Source organism: Mauremys mutica, chromosome 4 (assembly GCF_020497125.1).
Source record: "Mauremys mutica isolate MM-2020 ecotype Southern chromosome 4, ASM2049712v1, whole genome shotgun sequence".
In the NCBI taxonomy this organism is placed as follows: domain Eukaryota; kingdom Metazoa; phylum Chordata; order Testudines; family Geoemydidae; genus Mauremys; species Mauremys mutica.
This window is the reverse complement of record NC_059075.1, coordinates 98,014,584-98,035,345: the sequence shown is the minus strand read 5'-3', so window position 1 is coordinate 98,035,345 and position 20,762 is coordinate 98,014,584. Positions and strand designations below refer to the sequence as shown.

Here is a 20,762-nt window from a genome sequence, read left to right as displayed (position 1 = left end):
TGCATGAATACATGCCTCTGGACAGTACAGACTCCAAAAATGAGTACAGTAAATTTTAAGCTGATTAAGTTGAATTACAGTATACTCCCAACTATATGAATAGCACGGAAGACATAGATTTTATTTGGATAATTGGGAGTTCGGACAATCAAGAGGATAGGAATCATTCAAAAGCTGGGTGGTCTCCCCCGCAGCCAGGGACTCATGCTCATCTTCCTCCTCCTCCTCACAGTCCTGGCCAGGAGTCTTTCCTATATTATCTGAATCTAAATCCCTTCCTTGTCCCTCAGCATGAGATGCATGTATCTCATGCTGGAGGACAAGGAGGGATTTGGGTAATGTGGATAAAAGGGGTTCAGATAAACAGGAGTTTACTGTATTACTTTCCATGAACAAACTTTCTCCCCTTCTGCACCTATATCTGCACAAAGCCAACATAGTAACATCCTACCTATCGGTATGTTGTTTGAAGCATTGACCAAATCCCATAAATAACCCATCAGACATTCTGAGAATGATTATAATAGACTGATTATAATTTCTGGGATCATTTGACTCAGCAATGTAAACAGGCAAGTGTTTACTACTATTCTTTCAACTATCACTATGGACATTTACATAGGGCTAGTCTACAGAACTGCACTACATTGGCGCAGCTGCACAAATGTAGCTGCACCACTATAGTGCTTCTGATGAAGACACACTATGCAGACAGGAGCGCACTCTCCTGTCGGCATAATTGCTCCACCTCAACAAGAGGCGGAAGCCACATAGCAGTGTGGACACCACTTTAAGTCCATGTAACTCGGGGCTGGCTGAATGAAGTAAGTTACATCGACTTAAGCGGTAGTGTAGACAAGCCCTTAGTAAGAAGTTACATTAGTTTAACAGCTTGCCATTTTAGTTTTTCAAGACAAGTATTTGGCCAATATTTGGGGCTAAGATAAATCAATATCTTGGTGGCTTATTCATTAGCATCTGTTCTGAAAGTCTTTTTCATACCGCAGGGGATGCAGTAAGCAACAAAAAAGCACACACCACCACCAACAAAAGGACTGATAACACAATGTGAAACACATACTTTTCTCTTATGTGAATTTATGGTTAGCAGTATGTCATCAGTGAATCAGACTTCCAAACATGGAGGAGGATTTATGTTCTCCTTTCCCATACATCAGGCTAATTTATTTCTCTGTATTACAATATACATTTCTCTGTATCAAGATATGAACACTGGTGCAGGGACTGAAGGGTTGGATTTTTTTATATATATCTCTATAGCTATCAATATCAATATCTATATCTCCATAGACATCTCTTAACATCTATAATCTTATCAGATTCCAAAACTTGAAGCTTTTCCATCACTAATTTCAAAACTGTTTTTCTCCCTCTTCAACCACTTCATTACAGTCACAGTCCATGCAACAAAATACAGCTTTGATTAAGCAGAGCTGGAAGTACAGTGAAAAGCAAGAAACAGGAATTAACCAGAGAACAAGTGTCTTCAGATAAGTGAAAAACAGCACATCACAGAAGTGACTCCTTTGATTTTCCAAGGATGGAAGTCGATGGTAACACAGCAGAATACAGCAACCCATATGTGGAATTATATCTGGGAACTTGAAAAGGTAGTTCAGTAAGGAAAAACGTCCTGTACTGGGAAAAAGGATAATTGTTTAGAAAAGTGAACACAATTTGATACTGAGAATTTGATATGCCCAGAATAATTAAGTGACCAACATTAATTTATAGTTTGCAACTCATGTTCCATTTTGTAATACATCTTGCTAGATGTAAAATAAAGTTCACAGACACAAATCCTGGATCGCATCCATATGATTCTATTAAGTGCATGACCTGTTAACATTTACAGACATCTATAATTACAGGGCCTGCTACATAGAGAACATTAATGAAATGCAGATCTAATAATGTACTGTCTGTGATTCAGTGCCAATGTTCTCAGTATAAAAAAAGCCTTCAAATGCAATTCTAGAATTGTTCTTTGCAGAGAATTCATAAACAAATTAGCCATTTATCCCTGAAAAATATCTAGTCATTGCAAAGGTAATGGCTACAATTTAAATAACGTGAAGATACTCCCAAACAGAGAGTTAAGTGTAGAAGGAAAAAAGTATGCCATAATATTTTCACCTTAATATAATTGTTTAACCAATCAACTTTGTATATAAAACATCATGGATCTATTATACTATTATATTAAAACAGAGGGTTTGGAGGGAGAACAGGGGTTGAAGTTGTTTTTAACTAGCATCCTGATTTTTTAAATTAGGGATTTCAAATCATTACAAAAATATTAAAATGTCGCTTACTGTCTCCAACATCTTTCTTTTTTAAACTGCAACACACCAAAATATGCTTTTATTACTATTGAGTTTTGCTAGCATTCAAAGTCTGCTTGGAGTGGACAAGATGAACCTTTGCAACCCCTCAAAAGATCCTCCAAAGAATTATCACAAAGCTAACCATATTTCCAAATTAATTTGGAAACAGATTCGAAAAAAGAAAACCCAGTTATAGACAGCAGTGTAAATTGGGACCACTTTCCATAACTCACAAGGGAAGCAGAGACTGAAGAGGGGGAACTGGGATCTCATTAAACTATTGATTTGACTACACTCCGCACAGGATTTTCCTACATAAACCACACGGGGCCCAGTGGAGGAGTGTTCAGCCAGGGCTGGCTCTACTGTTTTCGCCGCCCCAAGCAGCATGCCGAATTGCCACTGCGGACGGCGGGGGCAGTCCGTGTGCCATTAGGGCGGCACGCGCGTTTCCATGGTGGCAGCAATTCGGCGGCAGCTTCTGTCTTCAGCCGGAAGATAGAAGCTGCGCTGCCATGGACAGCTGAACATATAAGCTGCCGCCGAATTGCCGCCGCCGCGGAAACGCGCATGCCACCCTAGCGGCACACGAACTGCCCCCGCCGTCCGTGGCGGCAATTCAGCACGCTGCTTGGGGGCAAAAACACACGGACTGCCGCCGCTTGCAGATTGCCGCCCAAGCACCTGCTTGGAATGCTGGTGCCTGGAGCCAGCCCTGTGTTCAGCACAACTCAAGAAGGGGTGCAAAAATGGTTTTAAGCCACTTTTGAACTTCCTCAGTCACAGAGCTGCTGCATGCCAGCCCAGTCCTTTGGTACCAAATGAAGCTCTGCTAATTTGTACTATATCCCTATTAAACCAAGGAACTGTATGATAGCCAAGGATTTTTGAGCAGCAAGGACAAGCTAGTGAAATCCACAGATTTTGAGGTCAGAGGGGACCACTGAGATCCTTTAGTCCAGTGATTCTCGACCCACAGCTCGATCAGCACACAGCTGAGGCCCACGTGACATCCTACAGGGCATACAGGTAGTATATATATTTTGTGTGGATGCAGCCCACATAACAGAGAGAGCTGCATAGGCCCACAATGGTAAATAGTTTGAGAACCACTGACCTTTTGTGCAACACAGGTCATAGAAGCTGCACAATAGAATTTGAACTATAGCATATCTTTTAGAAAAACATCCAATCTTGATATAAAAATTGCCAGTGATGGACAATCCAGAGCAATCCTTGGTAAATTGTTAACTACTCTCACTGTAAAAAATATGAAGCAATATGAATTTGTCTTGCTTCAATTTACAATCACTGTATCTTGTTATATGTTCAAATCAGTGGCATAGAATCTACTATGGAAACTCTAGAATACCTAAATGTCTTCCTATGCTTGAGGGATCCTCCTGTGGCCAGTTGATATGACTTTTGGGCAGCTTTGCTCTGGTAGAACAGTGCAAAGCAGCACTATAGCCGACGGGAGGATCTGAGCAACATTAAGAATATAGATCCAAACTATGCAGCTAAGGTTATCGTGATAATGAACAGATTCATGGCTATATTATTATTTATTGAATACAAGTCTGTTTGGTAATGCAAAACACACGCACAAAAACCTCAACAACCCAAAGACACCCTGTAACAATCTCTGCTCTAAGGCATTTATGATCTAATTGTAAAACAGATGATAAACACACAACTTACATTTGGTGTTGTCATTTCTAGATTCTCTTCTACATTTCAGTCTTCATTAGATAAAAGCTTTGAAGAAAATTCATGATTTGAAAGAGGCAGGCTGTTTGGGCTAGTGGAAGAGGAAGATGATTCTAAGCAGAAGGGCAACTAAGGAACATGTTCACAGTTGCGACAATACCTTTTTCGCCAGAATCTCTGGGCCAGAATCTCAGATTATATGAACAGTAAAATCATCTCCTCAAAACAAATACAATTACATACAGTCAATGTTGAAAGAACATCAAAGTCAAGGTTTACTGCTCTGAATTCCAATCCCCAAACCTGGGATGGGCTGGAACAAATGGGAACTACAATTGCAGTGAAAGGCCTACTCATCCATAAACTAGAGCATACTCAGTGCAGACAGTATCTCTGGTGAATTAAGCTCCAAAGCTCTAGGAAGTCTCTACTGAACAAGTGCAAATTCTCAATTTTTAAAGACTTATAACTTGGCCAGATTTGAGCAAATTTTCATAGTGAAAGCACACAGCACATCCCTGACACAAAGGTTACACCCATGTCATATTTCAAGTTCCTTCTCCAAAATATGGGAGCATTAGAAAGTCAAAGGTCACCAGACATTTTTTAACACAGAGAAAATATGCATTTTTACCTTAGCGTCATCCTTGGAAATGGCTCCCCCATTTTGGCTGAAAGTTTACAAATAAATGTAGCCTGTGGCAAACACCCAACATGGGAAATCTCAGCCCTAACAGTTACAGTTCGGCAAAGCCATAAACAACTGAAAACAGAGTATTAAAATGGCAAGTGTTTGGCAACCTTAATTAATAGGAAATGCAATCAGCCCTGCCTATAACAAAGGTGAAGTGGAAGTAATAAAGGAAAAGCAGCAGCAGCTTTGCTCAATAGTCTACTGCTTTTAACTGTATCCTGTAGCCCTTAGCATCAACACTTGATCTCTAGCTCCTTTATTTATGCTCTAGCACAGTCAAAGGACAAAATTTATTTGTAATCAATAGAGAATCAGAATTTCACTGACACACCTTTTCAGAAAAACATCCTTAAGGCAGAATTATTATGGAGTGACAGCAATTATTTCCAGGACCAGACGAAGGCAGAGACATGTGCCTACGTCCCCAGCTGCTCCGGTAATGACAACAACAGATTACCTTTCATTGAAACTGTTTCTAACCCTCATGATTGTGAAGAAAACTGAAAATATGAGCCACGTGTAATCGATGCAGTGATGCCTGCCTGATTCTGCAGATAACCTGAAACAAGAGCTCTACGAGATATGAACCATCCCTTCATCTCAATTAATTATTAATTTTGAACCCAACTGTTCTGAGGGACCACACCTGTTCATATGATACTGGTACTGCTCCCCTCAGAGTCAGACAGTGAGTAGTGCCCTGGGGAGCATGGAGGTCCAGCAAGCCCAATGAGATGTGGTGGTGAGCTCCCTAGAAGATGAGAAGATGGCTCCAAAGCAGGACTGAGTCATTGGGGTCCCACATAGGTTGTGTTTAGTGCTCTGAATGACCTTATTCTGTTCCTGTTTGCTCTACAGTTGAGATCACAACTGATTTTCCATTATAAGACTAATTTTTTCCTCTCCTCTAAAATCCACACACAATCAAAAGGAGTAATTCATAGATTCCAAGGCCAGAAGGGACCCCTGTGCTCATTAGTCTGACCTCCTTTATATCAGAGGCCATAGAACTTTCCCAAAATAATTCCTAGAGCATATCTTTTTAAAAAATACATCCAATCTTGATTTTAAAATGGTCTATGATGAAGATTTACCATAAGCCTTGGTAAGTTCTTCCAATGGTTATCTTCACAGTTAAATATTTACACCTTATTTCCAGACTACATTTGTCAAGCTTCAACTTCCAGCTTTTGGATCATGTTATACCTCTTTCTGCTAGACTGAAGAGACCATTTTTAAATACACCTCTACCCAGATATAACGCGACCTGATATAAGGTGGGTTCGCATACAAGGCAGTAAAGCTCTGACATGCTGCGCTGAGCAGTGTGTTAAGGGAGCTGGGCCGGGCCGAGGGGTTCGATAAGGGGCAGGGGGTCTTGGGAGCGGTCAAGGGCTTCCCCCCCCAGGGTCTGGGGGGCAGGAGCTGTGGGAGGGCACTTTTGGGGGCCCCGCAGTCCCACAGTGGCCCGGGGATTAGCAGGGGGCCGAGAGCAGCCCGCTCTGCTTCCCTCACCCCAGCCCCAGCCGTGTCACTCGGGGGAGGGGGTGTGGGGGAAGGGATCCCCCGGCACTCACCAGCAGCAGTGGAAGTGGAGCAGCCCGGCCCCAGCCCGCTCCACTCCACCAGCTCCCAGCCGCAGCGCTCCGCTTCCCACCGCAGGAGAGTATGGGGAGGCTTCCTTTCCCCTACCTCTCTGCACTCACCTGCGGCAGGAAGTGGAGCGACGCAGCCCCAGCCCACCCCATTTTCCTTGCCCCATCCGCAGCCCCAGCCGTGTCGCTGGGGAAAGGTCCTGCACTCACCTGCCCGGCGGGAAGTGGAGCGCCATGGCTGGGAGCTGGCGGAGTGGAGCTGGCAGGGGCTGGCCTGCTCCGCTTCCCGCCACCGGTGAGCACTGGGAGGTTGGGGAAAGGATGCCCCCCCGTGCTCACCTGCAGCGGGAAGCGAAGCAACGTGGCTCCAGCCCGCTCCACTCTTCCACCTCCCAGCCATGGCGCTCCGCTTCCCGCCAGGCAGGTGAATGCAGGACCTTTCCTCGGCTGCTCCCCAGCAAAATGGCTGGGGCCGGGACAAGGAATGTGGAGCGGGCTGGGGCCGCGTCGCTCTGCTTCCCACCGCAGGTGAGTGCGGGGGGCATCCTTTCCCCAACCTCCCCGCACTAACCGGCAGCAGGAAGCGGAGCGAGCTGGGGCCGGGCTGCTCCGCTTCCCGCTGCTGCCGGTGAGTGCCAGTCAGGGGGTGAGGGGGGGTGTGGATAGGGGTCGGAGCAATCAGGGACAGGGGGGTTGGGTAGGGGGTGGGGTCCTGGGGGTGATTAGGGACGGGGGTCTCTGGAGGGGGCAGTTAGGGAACAAGGAACAGGGGGAGCCAAAGCAAGTTTGATATAATGCAGTCTCACCTATAACGCGGTGAGATTTTTTGTCTCCCAAGGACCGCGTTATATCGGGGTATTTGTTCTCCAAATAGGTTCTCATAGACTGTAATCAAGACAATGTTAAGGGGTTTATGCATATCCCTTTTGGCCACAGTGTCATACAGTGTCAACTGATTATCCACCATGACCCCCAAACTCTTTTCAGAGACGGTGCTTCTCTGGATAGTCTCCCATCCTGTAAATATGGCCTACATTATTTGTTCCTACATGTATACATTTACATGTTATTAAAATGCATATTTTGTGTATTTGAGCTCAGTTTACCAAATGTTCTAGATCTCTCTGTATCGGTTACCTGTCCTCTTCATTCCTTAGCAGTCCCCCAATTTGTGTGTCATTTACAAACTTTAGCAGTGATGATTTTATTTTATTTTATTTTTTCCAGGTCATTGATAAAAATGTTGAAAAGGTTAGGTCAAAAACTGATCTCTGCCAGATCCTATCAGAAACAAACCCACTCAATCATAATTCCCCATTTACAACTACATTTTGAGACCTATCACTAAACCCATTTTAATGCATTTAATGGGTGCTATATTACTTTTATAACATTCTAGTTTTTTTTAATCAAAAATGTTGTGCAGTACCAAGTCAAACACTTTACAGAAGTCTACGTATATTACATCGACACTATTACCTTTATCCACCAAACACGTAATGTCATAAAAAAATACCAAATTAGTTTGATGAGATCTATTTTTCATATACCCATGTTGATTAACATGAATTATACTATCTTTCTTTAATTCTTTATTAATCAAGTCCTGTATTAGCTTCTCCATTATTTTGCCTGGGATTGATGTCAGACTGACAGGCCTATAATTACTCAGGTCAGACTGTTTGGTCTTTTTAAATATTGGTGTAACATTAGCTGTTTTCCATTCTTCAGAAACTTCCCCAGTGTTCCAAGACTTAGTGAAAATCAACATTGAAGTTACAGCAAGATTCTATGCCAGCTCTTTTAAAACTCTTGGATGCAAGTTATCTGGACCTGCTAATTTTAAAAAATGTCTAATTTTAGTACCTGCTGTTTAACACCCTCATGAGATACTAGTGGAATGAGAAGAGTGTTATATTATATGACAACATCATCTTTTTCTCAAATACAAAACAAATATTTATTCAACGCTTCTGCTTTTTCTGCATTATTATTGATAATTCCTACCATTTTAATCCAGTAATGGACCAATATCATTGTTAGGATTATTTTTGCTCTTAGTATATTTTTAAAGCTCCTTCTTAATGTCCGTAACATTGCTGGTCATAGATTTTGCCTTGTATCCCTTGCTTCCGTTATCAATTTTCTATAATTCCTAGCTTCTGGTTTATATTCATTACCAGTTCTATCAGTCACAAAACTGGTGATGTGACCTGAACAATGAATTGCAGAAATATGAAACTCCAGAAATATAGCTGTTAAGCACAGTTACAAAAGTATATTAATTCTATTTTTGTTACTATGTAGCAAACTCCACACTCTCCCCCTCTTCTCACCCCCAAAAAGTGGCAATGAGATAAAAGAGGGGGGAGGGCTTATTTTACTGGATTTCTCTGTCTTAACTCTATCGCCAATACCAAAATTTGATCAATTAATAATATTATTTGCCATTTGAATTTTTGTTTAGTAATATTACTAGGGTATGTGGGCTCCTAGCATGCTCCAGGATATTAATGGCTGCTGGAGATTTAAGCTCTCATTTTTCAATTGGTTTAGTGGTTTTCCTTGCAGAGACAGACCTCGAATGATAACTCAAGCATAAAGAAGGGGTGTCAATGAAGAATTTTTTTCCATCAGAATGCTTCTGTGGTGGACCACCAAGTTGCTTAAGTCTCATGAGATTGTATGGGAGACCAAACAAGCCTCCTAAGCTTTGCTGAAAGTTCTTCCCCTCTTGCACAAGTGGGGCTTTTTTGTGTGACAAAACCAAACAACATTTGTGCAGTAGGAAAGGCAGGGAAGCTAGTGCTTCCCTCCCTCACAATTTTAGCTTCTGTTTCCCTTAGCTGCTCTTGAGTACCACCCTCCTTACTGGAACCTGTCTACTCCTGGCAGTCTCCTCATCACCTACAGCCACACGTCTACTCTTCCATTACTTTCATGCTTCTGCACCTCCTCTCCTTTTCTACCCACAATATCCCCTTTTCCACCTTTCCCTCCCAAGACCCATGATGTTCACTCAGGAGCAACTCAGGGGAGCAAATGGAGAAAGGGTGAAGCACTATCACTTCTCCCCTCAGCAAACCTACAGAGTAAACAAATAATTGAATCCAGAGTCATTAAACAGATTTGGCTATCCAGATTGAGACCTATCAAGTGCCCTGCCTAGTGACTGAGCATAACATGGAAGGAGTACTCAGGAGAATGGCCGTCAATTCTTTAACAACACTTGCACATAACAATTAAACCTCTTTAAATCTGATTTTTAAACACTTGGAACTGGTAGTAGAAGTTCCACTTGAACTTGGCATTTAAATTCCTGGCCAACAAATGGTTTACAACAAGCTGATGACAACTCAGTGAATTCCTGCTGCAACCAAAGATGCTGAGATCTGGAACAAATGCCAGTTACTATTTAAGAGAAACAAGGTGAGTGAGGTAATATCTTTTATTGGACCAATTCCTGTTGGTGAGAGAGACAAGTTTTCAAGTGTGCACAGAGGTCTTCTTCAGGTCTGGGTAACAGACTGTCACAGCTAAATACAAGGTGGAACAGATTGTTTAATATAAGTAGTTAAGACATATTTCAAGAGGCTATTCAAGGTAAAGTGGCCCATTAACACCCCCCTCCAGTCATTGGGTGGGGAGGAGACTATGGAGGGGGTTGGTTTGTGGGTTATAGATTGTTGCAATACGCCATAAATCCAGTGTCTATATTCAGTCCATGATTTGTAGTGTGTAACTAAGTTAGGAATGTAAGCTTCCAGGCTCATGTTTTGAAGGTGTTTTGCAGGTTTCCTTTGAGGATGAGGACTGAGAGGTCACATATAGAGTGACCACTTTGTGAAAAGTGTTTATCCACAGGTATTAGGTGAAACCAGACAATCACTATGCTCTCAAATGAACTTACACAGAAAAATGATAAAAAACAAAAACACCATATCACCTGCGGGAGAACACTTTTCACAAAGCAGTCACTTTATATTTGACGGTTCAGATCTCATCCTCAAAGGAAACCTGCACAAAACCTCCAAAACATGAGCCTGGCAGCGTTACCCTGGATTTGAGGGATGTGCCTACCCCAGGTTTTGATCAAACAACCACGTTATCTGCATTCAGACACTATAAATTAATAAAATAAAACACCACTTAGTTAAGGGTTAATTGGAATAAGCAGAGTTTCTGAAGGCAAGGACAAATACACTTGCAGGCTTACAGTCTCTGCTAAGCAGAATGAGAGGAGGAGGGAAAAGAATCAACTATTTGAGACTGAAAGAACATAAGTGTACAGAAACCTTGAGTTTTGGGTGCCTTTGATATAAAAGCTTATTATGACTAAGATTGTTAGGAATGTTTGTTGATAAGTAGCTTATTGAAGAGAGGAGAAAAATGATGACCAAGTAGGGGTCACTATGCTTTGTGTGTTTTGTAAAAGTTAGTTATAAAAAGGACTTGATAATAGAGTATTTGGGAGCAGTCCTCTGAAGCTATCCTGAGAGATGTTTTTCCTGACATCGCACTCCCCAGCAGGGAAGCAACTGACCATTGCTGAACTGTCAAAATCTATTCAATACCATCCCAGATTTTAGGTAAATATTTGGGGTGTTCTAACCCTATTGCTTGTGTCTATGCATGCTTAAATCTAATAAATTTAGTTTTAGATAAGAGCATGCTTACTTGTATTAATCTTTCATCAGCTGGAGTGGTGTATTCCCATTGATTTATTCCTGACACCGCCTGGAGTGAAACAGTTAAGTTACCAATGCTGTGGGTTCTGAAAACCCTGGGTAACAGAAGCTTAAATTCATAGCTTTGCTAGACACTAAAAATCATGGACTGAACACAGACACTGGATTTATGGCTTATTACAGCCATCTATAACCCATAATCCTCCACTATGACTGAAAAGATGTCAATGGGCCACTTCACTTGAATCATCCCTTGAAATATGTCTGAACTACTTCTACCTTGTATTTAGCTGTGACACTGAGTACATTTCCCAGACCTGAAGACAAGCTCTGCATAAACTTGAAAGCTTGTGTCTCTCACAAACAGAGGTATTACCTCACCCGCCTTGTTTCTCAAATATCCTGGGTCCAACATGGCTACAACTACACTGCATAGTTACTATTTAACTAGGATAATTCAGAAACACTAAGTTAAAACTATAGTTGGCCTTTACTTGATCCACAAATAAACAACATCCCTTTGAAATGACTGATTCATCTCTAGAATCTCACTCTACAGGCCCACATTACGGTATAACAAAACTGATGGCGAACTAAAGAATTAAGTATTTTTAATAGGATCATTATTCAATAGTTATCAGTTATTTCTTAACATATATAGTAAAACTGTGTGCCTTTTTATTTATACTGAAAGAAATCTTAACAGGAAGTCCTCCAAAGGAAGTCTGTGCTGTGATTATAAACCCATAAGGTTTAAATTATTGTAATCTAACTAAAAATAAATTCAGCCAAGATGTTTTTCTGTGTCAATCTGATTGTGATATCACTACATGATGGCCAAAACTTATAATAAATATTTGTGCCCATCACTGTAAAAGACTTAAATTATGAAGCAAGGACTGTCGCAAGATATTACCATTTAAGACAGACATATAAAACAAGAAGCAGTGGAAAAACCCAGCATAGGCATAGTTTGGATCAATTTAACAAGTGGGAAAAATATTTCATATTTAAAATTAAAGGGATGAAAATTAAGTTTGATGGGGTCTAGAGGTTTGAGGCTTCCTGAAAGAAGTAGGTATTTAAAACAGATTTGCATGAGGAGAGGGAGAGGAACAAAAGACTCTAAAAAATGAGCCAAGAATGTAATGCTAACCCTGTAGGGAATTAAATGTTCTGCAGTGTTGGATTTTCATAAACCCACATCAGTTTACATCAGCAAGCCATGTTTAAGTCATGTTATTTGCAGTTTGTAATTTAGCATTTAGTGTAAGTGCAAAACAAGGGATTCATAGAAGTTTGATAGACAAGCAATTTTGAGCCTACAAATGGCCTTTTACTGGGCATGCAATTTTTTTCTTTACCTTGCCCAAGAGACCTCTTTCAGATATAAATGCTTTTGTTAACCATTACTATAAAAGAAATAGTTTACCAGATATGTACAAACTTAAAACAAATCAATAGTTGATATGTATTAAGTACTGGAAATATACTTATCAAATTTTGAAATTCCATTCTTAATAAGTAACATTTTGACAGATGAGATGATCTCAACTAACTTGGCAACCTCTTTCAGATGAGAACCTTCTGTTATGAGGCACTCCAAAGGATGTTTTTGTGTACTTCCACTATTTAAGCAAGTGCATTTTGAAATCCCAAGGTACAAAGTGAAGTATAACACATATTTTAAAATTAGAATACAGACAAAAAAAATCCAAAATTAGGACATGAACAAATACTTTTGAGATAACTGATTTGTCCACCACTCCAAAACACAATACTTTGAATTCCAGTCAAAATCCTGAAAACCCATAATGCTTACACAAGTCTTGACATTGAATTTGGAGTTTCTCCATGAAGGAAATCTGCCAGCCAGATGTGATTCATTCTAGCAGATTTACTTTGTGTTTTAGGAAAAAATATAACTTTTTCACTTGTAAACACACTAAAACAGACTACAGAAATAAATCCTCTTCTTCATTCTGATCATCATTTTGCTTGCTTGTAATCATAAATATAGACAGATACAAATCAATACACTAACTATTCCTGAACCCATTGTACAATACACTCAAAAATTTGGAAGGAACTGTAAGAAAACTAAAAATAATCTATTTCTAATGCTAGATTACTAATTTTATATTGCTACATCACCCATGTAATTCTTCAAACTGATGACAACATCAAACACAAATAGCTCAGCTAAGTAAATCTATTAACTTGCACATTTAACCAGAAAACAGGAATAGAACATATTATGTAAGTTGTTATATGAAAATAAGTGGCCTGCACGTTGAAACCTGTGTTTCATTGCTTGGATCTAGGATTGGAATATCAAAGCCAGAGTTACAGAACTTGAGTTTCTGATTGAAGGTGTTCAACTGTCTCAAGTCCAAAATAGGGCTCCAGCCTCCCTTGAGTATAAGTAATGAAAATAAAACCGCTTTCCCTTGTATTCTTGAGGCACTTCTTCCACTGTTCTGAGATTTGAAAGTAACTGCACCTCCTGATATAGCATGATTTCATAGATCCAAGGCCAGAAAGGACCACTGTGATCATCTGACCTACTGCATAACACTGGCCACAGAACTTCCCAGAAATTATTCAGATTATCTTTTAGAAAAACACCCAGTCTTGATTTAAAAATTGCTACTGGTGAAGAATCCACTTGGTAAATTGCTCCACTGATTAGTTGCCTTTAGTGTTAAAAATTCATGCCTTGTTTCTGAATTTGTCTACCTTTAACTTTCAGCCATTGCATCGTTATATCTTTGTCTGCTAGACTGCAGCAGAGCCCTCTAATTATCACATTTCTAGTCCCCATGTAGCTATTTATAGACAGACTGATCAAATCACCTCTTAACCATTCCTTAATAGGCTAAACAGATGGAGCTCTTTGATGCTTTCACTAGAAGGCATGTTTTCTAATCCTTCAATCATTCCCATGGCTTTTCTCCTATCAACATTCTTCCTGGACTATGGACACCAGAACCCAATGTGGTATTCCAGCAGAAGTTGCATCAGTGCCAAATACAGAGGGTTATATTTCCTCTGTTGAGATTTCCCTTGTTTATGCATCCAAGCATCATATTAGCCCTCTTGGCTACAGTGGGAGCTCATGTTCAGCTGACTATCCATCATGACCTCCATGTTATTTTCAGAGTCACTGTTTCTCAGGATTGAGGCCCCCGTTTTGCAAGTATTGCCTACATTATTTTGTCCTAGATGTATACCATTACCTTTAGCCATATTAAAACACACATTGTTTGCTTTTACCCAGTTTATCAGGTGATCCAGATCATGCCATATTTGTAACCGGTCCTCTTCGTTATTTACCAATGCTCAATTTTTTGTGTCATCTGCAAACTTGATCAGTAATAATTTTATGTTTTCTTTCAAGTCATTGATAAGATGGTCTTGTAAGAGGGATCCCTGAAAAGGGACAGGGAAAGTGGATGAGGGTTGGGGAGGATCTGAAATTGGATGGAGTAACCCACCGTTACAATTTGAACAATCTGTAGTGATGGTTTTCTAGACCCCATGAGAATAAAATAAATTGTTCCCAAATAGAAGGGGATATCAAACAGATGTCCAGCAAGTTATACTCTGCTCCTGACCAAGGAGTCAAACCTGCTGCCTTGATGATGAGGAGGACTGGGGATAAGACATGGTAGTGCATGGCGGTTTTCTCCTCTGAAATCTCTGGGTCTTCCTGGGTGGGTCAAGCGGTCTATAATAGGTATAGTATGACTGCCTTTCATATGGCTGGAGCGTAAAGATTTCTCCCTGGTGCAGGAATAGAGACTCCTAGGATCCCCCGTGTCACTCAAGAGTCCTTTTAAGAGAGAGGATAGCCTCATTGGTGTTTACATTGAAGAGTTAGCATCCTTCAAATGGAAGATCCTTAACTGTAATTTGTACCTCCTTTGCGTTTCCTGAGGATTGGAACCAAGAGGATGTCCTTTTGGCATTAACGGGGAGGGTGATCCTGGCAGGCCCAGGAATTGACAATATGACAAACAGTTTGTGGGACTTTTTTCCAACTCTCGACCTCCAGAGTCTCAGCAATTGACACAAGAAGCTCCTGGGATGCCTTAAATTTGACTGGTGCTGGTACACTGCCAAGGATACTGCTTCATCCAGCAATAATGAGGAAAGATCCCAAGGAAAAGAGAAACAGGGCACTGATGTTGTTGTGGCCCTAGACCCTGCTCTTCTTCGTATACTACCATTTGTGGCCTAGCACACTAAGCTGCTGGAGAGGGAGACCTCTTCATCTTAATTGAGGGTGGAGAACAGCTTTTCATTCCTGTTAAAATAGGCCCAGTATCCCCAATGGGGCCATGTGGGCATCCCAAGTGCATATGGATGACTTGAGGCTGTTGAGTGGACCACTGCTAGTCTTGGAGAGTTTGTGATGGCTGGGGTTAATAGAACTCTGCAGGTCTCTCAGCAGCACCACTTGCAGACCTCAGAATTAAGAGTTCCCTGCCCCTGCTGGAAGATGGAGAAAAATTGACCCCTGGAGACGGTGAGGAAAAATAAATCTTCTCTAAGGGCCGTGCAGACAATTCAGGTGTTTTTGGTACTGGAGACAGCGCATAATGTTAGTTCTAGTAATCATAGAATCCTAGGACTGCAAAGGATCTCGAGAGGTCATAGTCCAGTCCCCAGCACTCATGGCAGGACTAAGTATTAGCTGGGCCATCCCTGACAAGTGTTTGTCTAACATGCTCTTAAAAATTTCCAGTGACAGAAATTCCACAACCTTCCTAAGCAATTTATTCCAGTGCTTAACTACCCTGACAGTTAGGAAGTTTTCCTAATGTCCAACCTATACCAACCTTGTTGCAATTTAAGCCCATTGCTTCTTGTCCTATCCTCAGAAGTTAAGGAAAACAATTTCTCTCCCTCCTCCATGTAACAACCTTTTATGTACTTGAAAACTTATGTCCCCCTCAGTCTTCTCTTTTCCAGACTAAACAAACCCAATTTTTTCCAATCTTCCCTCATAAGTCATGTTTTCTAGACTGTTAATCATTTTTGTTGATCTTCTCTGGACTTTCTCCAATTTGTCCACATCTTTCCTGAAATGTGGTTCCCAGAACTGGACACAGTACTCCAGCTGAGGCCATATCAGCATAGAGTAAAGCAGAAGAATTACTTCTTGTGTCTTGCTTACAACATCCCAGAATGATGTGTGCTCTCTTTGCAACAGTGTTACACTGTTGACTCATATTTAGCTTGTGATCCACTTTGACCTCCAGAAATCCCTTTCTACTGTAGTCTTTCCTAGACAGCCATTTCCCATTTTGTATGTGTGCAACTAATTATTCTTTCCTAATTGGAGTACTTTGCATTTGTCCTTTTTGAATTTCATCCTATTTACTTTAGACCATTTCTTCATTTTGTCCACGACATTTTAAATTTTAATCTTATCCTCCAAAGCACTTGCAACCCTTCCCAGCTTGGTATCATCTGCAAACTTTATAAGTGTATTTTCTATGCCACTATCTAAATCATTGATGAAAATACTGAACAGAACCAGACCCACAAGTGATCCCTGGGAGGACTCCACATGACTTCCAGCTTGACTGTAAACCACTGATAACTACTCTCTGGGAATGGTTTTCCAACCAGTTATGCACCCACCTTATAGTAGCTCCATCGAGGTTGTATTTCCCTAGTTTGTTTATGAGAAGCTCATGTGAGACAGTATCAAAAGATTTCCGACAGTTAAGATATACCACATCTACCACATTCCCCCATCCACAAGGTTTGTTACCCTGTCAAAGAAAGCTATTACGTTGGTTTGTCACAATTTGTTCTTGTCAAATCCATGTTGTTACTTATCACACTGTTACTCATCACTTTATTATCTTCTAAGTGTTTGCAAATTGATTGCTTAATTATTTGCTCCATTATCTTTCCAGGTACTGAAGTTAAGTTGACTGGTCTGTAATTCCCCAGGTTGTCCTTATTTCCCTTTTCATAGATGGGCACTATATTTGGCCTTTTCCAGTCCTCTGGAATCTCCCATCTTCCATGACTTTTTAAAGATAATCGCTTATGGCTCAGATATCTCTTCAGTCAGTTCCCTGAGTATTCTAGGATGTATTTCATCAGGCCCTGGTGACTTGAAGACATCTAACTTGAATGGACCAAGTTCAGCCTGAGTCTCCTCCTGAGGCTAGGACTGATGCTGACCAGTGCTGGTGAAGTCTGCTACATTGCTATCTGCTCCCACCATGCATGAAGTGTCCATGTGGACTCTGCTAATGCACACTAACTTTTCCCCACTGCCCTTTGATCTTCCTCACTTTGAAATGGGAGTAGATCAAAGTGCACTAAGAAACTATACTTAGCACAAGGTAGGGTAGTGCAGGCTAGATTCACACCCCAGCTTCCTGTGAACTAAACTTTCATGGAGACAATCCCAAGGAAGAGATGGGTTTCCCCTTCACACACTCTGCCACAGAGACAAAAAGTCTAGGTGGGGATCTAAAAGATTCTGTTCTCTGTAAATAAAATGCTAAAGAGTTTCAGACATCCAACACACGAAGCATAGCTTCTGCTTTAAAAACATGTGTCTTAGGGAAAAATATAAGCAGATAAATCTTCTAGTCTAAATGGAAGCCTGTGACAGCCTTTGGTAAAAACTTAGGATAAGATCTAAGAGACACCTTGCCCAGACAAAGCACAGAATAAGGTGAGTGTGTCCACCACCAAAGTTTGAATTTCTCCAATCCTTCTTGCCAATGTGATTGAGACTAAAATGGATGTTTTCATAGACAAGTTTATTAATGAACCCACTGAATTGAAGAGTGGGCTCATTACACCAGAATAAATACACTGAGATCCCTTGCAGAGATTGGTTCTTTCATTAATGGAAACACTTTGATGAGACCTTTCAAAAACTTTACCACAGTCAGGTGAGGAAAAAACTGTGTCCACCCACTGGAAGCTCATGTGTAGAAATAGCAGCAAGGTGAACCCTGACTGAGCTAACAGAGAAGTTCAGATGTTTCCAAACAAGTAAAGTTTGAAACAGAATAATGATTTTAAAAGTACCTTGTAGAGTTGAAGACTTCTGGAGACACCAAGAAGGAAAACTTGTCCATTTTGCTAGGTAAGTTTGTCTTGTAGAATCTTTTATACTGTTTAACAAGATATTTAGCACAGGAAAGAAGCATGACTTCTCTAAGTTCAACATCCACCCAACAGGCAGGGTATGAGATGAAGGGACTTCAGATCTGGATGAAGATCTGGGCATAGCATACTCTCATAAGGGGCAGTACTTAAACCCAAGGGAGTCCTCCCCCAGTACCAGGGAGAAAATACTGAATTTCCTGCTAAAAAATGAAATTTACCCTTAATTTTTTAAGTGCCATTAGGCAAACTATTTACGAATTTGAAAAGTGCAAGCAGTTCATTAAACAACATACAGCAAGCAGCTCTGTCTTGAAGCCAGGAGGCAATAAGACAAACTGAATGGCAGTTGGCCCAATCCACTCTTTTCTGTCCTCAGTACGGGGCACAAGGACACTCAGGGTGCACACGGAGACACAACAGACACTGCTGACCAAAAGACTCAGAACTCAGGCACATGGGGTTCATGAGGACCAAAATGGAATATGCATATGGTCAATCACTTGAAGGAGAACTTTTGATACTGCCAACAGAGGAGTGTACTAGAATCTCTAGCAAAACGTGCCCATCTCAACTTTCCATATAGGAATGCTGAATTACTTGTGCGCTTACCGCCTGACCCAAAGCCCTTGGAGTTTTTCCACTGGTAACCATGTATAAAATGGGTTCCTACTAGATTACTAGTCTATAATGACAGATGCCCCATAAAACTGTGTTCTCAATTGCCACAATGACAGTTTCCAGTATGCATAACAAAATATTTGCTCCTTGTGTCTCTTCAAGTTATAGCCCCTTACCTTAATTACCTTACATTAATGAAAAAAGTTTTTACTACCATTAGCACTAAAGAGTTGGTACAGCTCTGAAAGACTCAAATGGACTGGATTATAACTCATTCATCAATAAAACTATGCAAAGTTCTGGTTTCAGGATCATTAAAATTGATGACAACGTAAGAAGTAGAAAATACTTCTAAATTCCAGGAGTGTGCAGAATTGACAGTTAGAAAAATAAACTGCGTTATAACCCGAGCAACTATATATGCAAATAATTTAAAGAATCTGTAATATTCTGAATACTACAACAACACTACCTTTCCAGAGTCACTTTTCTGAGTACAGTCAAACTGAGGCAAATTGTAGCTTCAAAAATGATGGAATCTCTTGTTCTCTAAGAACAGTTTATTAGGTTGCTTCTAGTCAAAAGTTCTTTCTGGAATATGTTGTAAATGAAATGAATCTTGACAGTCAGCACTTCACTAGCAACGTGCAATTCTACATGTCACTGCTGCTTGCTTACTCACTGAAACAACGGATTTCATTACAAAACAACTAAAAGAAACAAATACAGCCGTCTGAAGTTCCTGCTTTGGTTCATTATTAGCATTCACCTTTCCTTTCCTCTATCCCCACCACTGACTGCCAAGAGCTTGTCTCATCACAAGACAGGAAAACAAGCGAAATAAAGAATTGCTAAACTGAATTCATTTATCCTTAGTCACTGAGTGATGACTCTATTCCTATTTGGGCATTTTTTTTAAATTAACATTTAAGCACTTCCCGGAAGGTCATACTGCATTCCACATTACAACTGGGACTGCAATATAACAAAGAGAAAAGTTTAAAAAGTCAAGCAGTCTGACAGGCCAAGAACTCCATGCATAACTATCTATAACGAAGCCCAGGTCACATTTGCCCTGCAATCCCCACACAAAACAAGGAAACCACAATCTGATAGATTTTCAATAATATTTTATATAGATTCCAAATTAACCTTATTATACCTTACTTTTGTCTACATCACATTTACAACTTTTAACCCTTCGCTTCTGAAATTATACCTGTTCTCCAAAACAATTCCTTTCAAATATCCACTTCAAAACAACTGTTTTCTTCAGTTATTCTCTTTTCCTTGTTTGAAAGCACAAAAGTCTATATTGACATACAGAATATGCCCTGAAGTGTCCAGATTTTGTTTATTGCTTCTTACTACAGATTATGTTTTGTATCTCTTTTCCAAATAGGGGAGAAATATCAAAATTACCCAAAATGTGAGAAGAAAAAATGCTGAAAAGCCACATCCTTAAGAAGCCTCTGAATTTGTTCTATCATCTTTATTTTTTTAATCTTCATTAAAATCTTCACATTAATCTTCTGTAACCAATTTGTAAACATACAAAAAAGACAAATATCAAATATCAAAGGCCAAGAGAAGAGAATAAAATGCACACAATTAAGTAGAAGTTGTACTCACAAAGTCCATTTTTCCCTAATGGGCTACGGGAGTGAAAATTCTGACACTTGAGTAATTAATGCACTTACTTAAGTCTTGAGTGTTCCTGTTTGGTTGTATGAAAATGAGTTCTGTCACTAAAACAAAATTTATCTGAGTGTTAGTGGACAACTGAAAATTGATATTACTAGATCTGGAAGATATTTGTTGTCAAAAGAAAAAAGTATATACCCCCACCAAGAATATATTTTTTAAAATGCTTAGGAATCATTTGTTTATTAAAAAGTCTTGCATATATTCCACTTCTTTTAAGAGCATCTTCCTTCAATTTTACCCTAACTACCTA

At 40.3% G+C, this 20,762-nt stretch overlaps 1 protein-coding gene across 3 annotated transcripts in view; it reads right to left on the bottom strand.

Annotated features, from left to right (window-relative positions):
- Positions 1–20,762, bottom strand: part of SBF2 (SET binding factor 2) — a 595,592-nt gene that overhangs the window by 389,146 nt on the left and 185,684 nt on the right. The window lies entirely within an intron of this gene.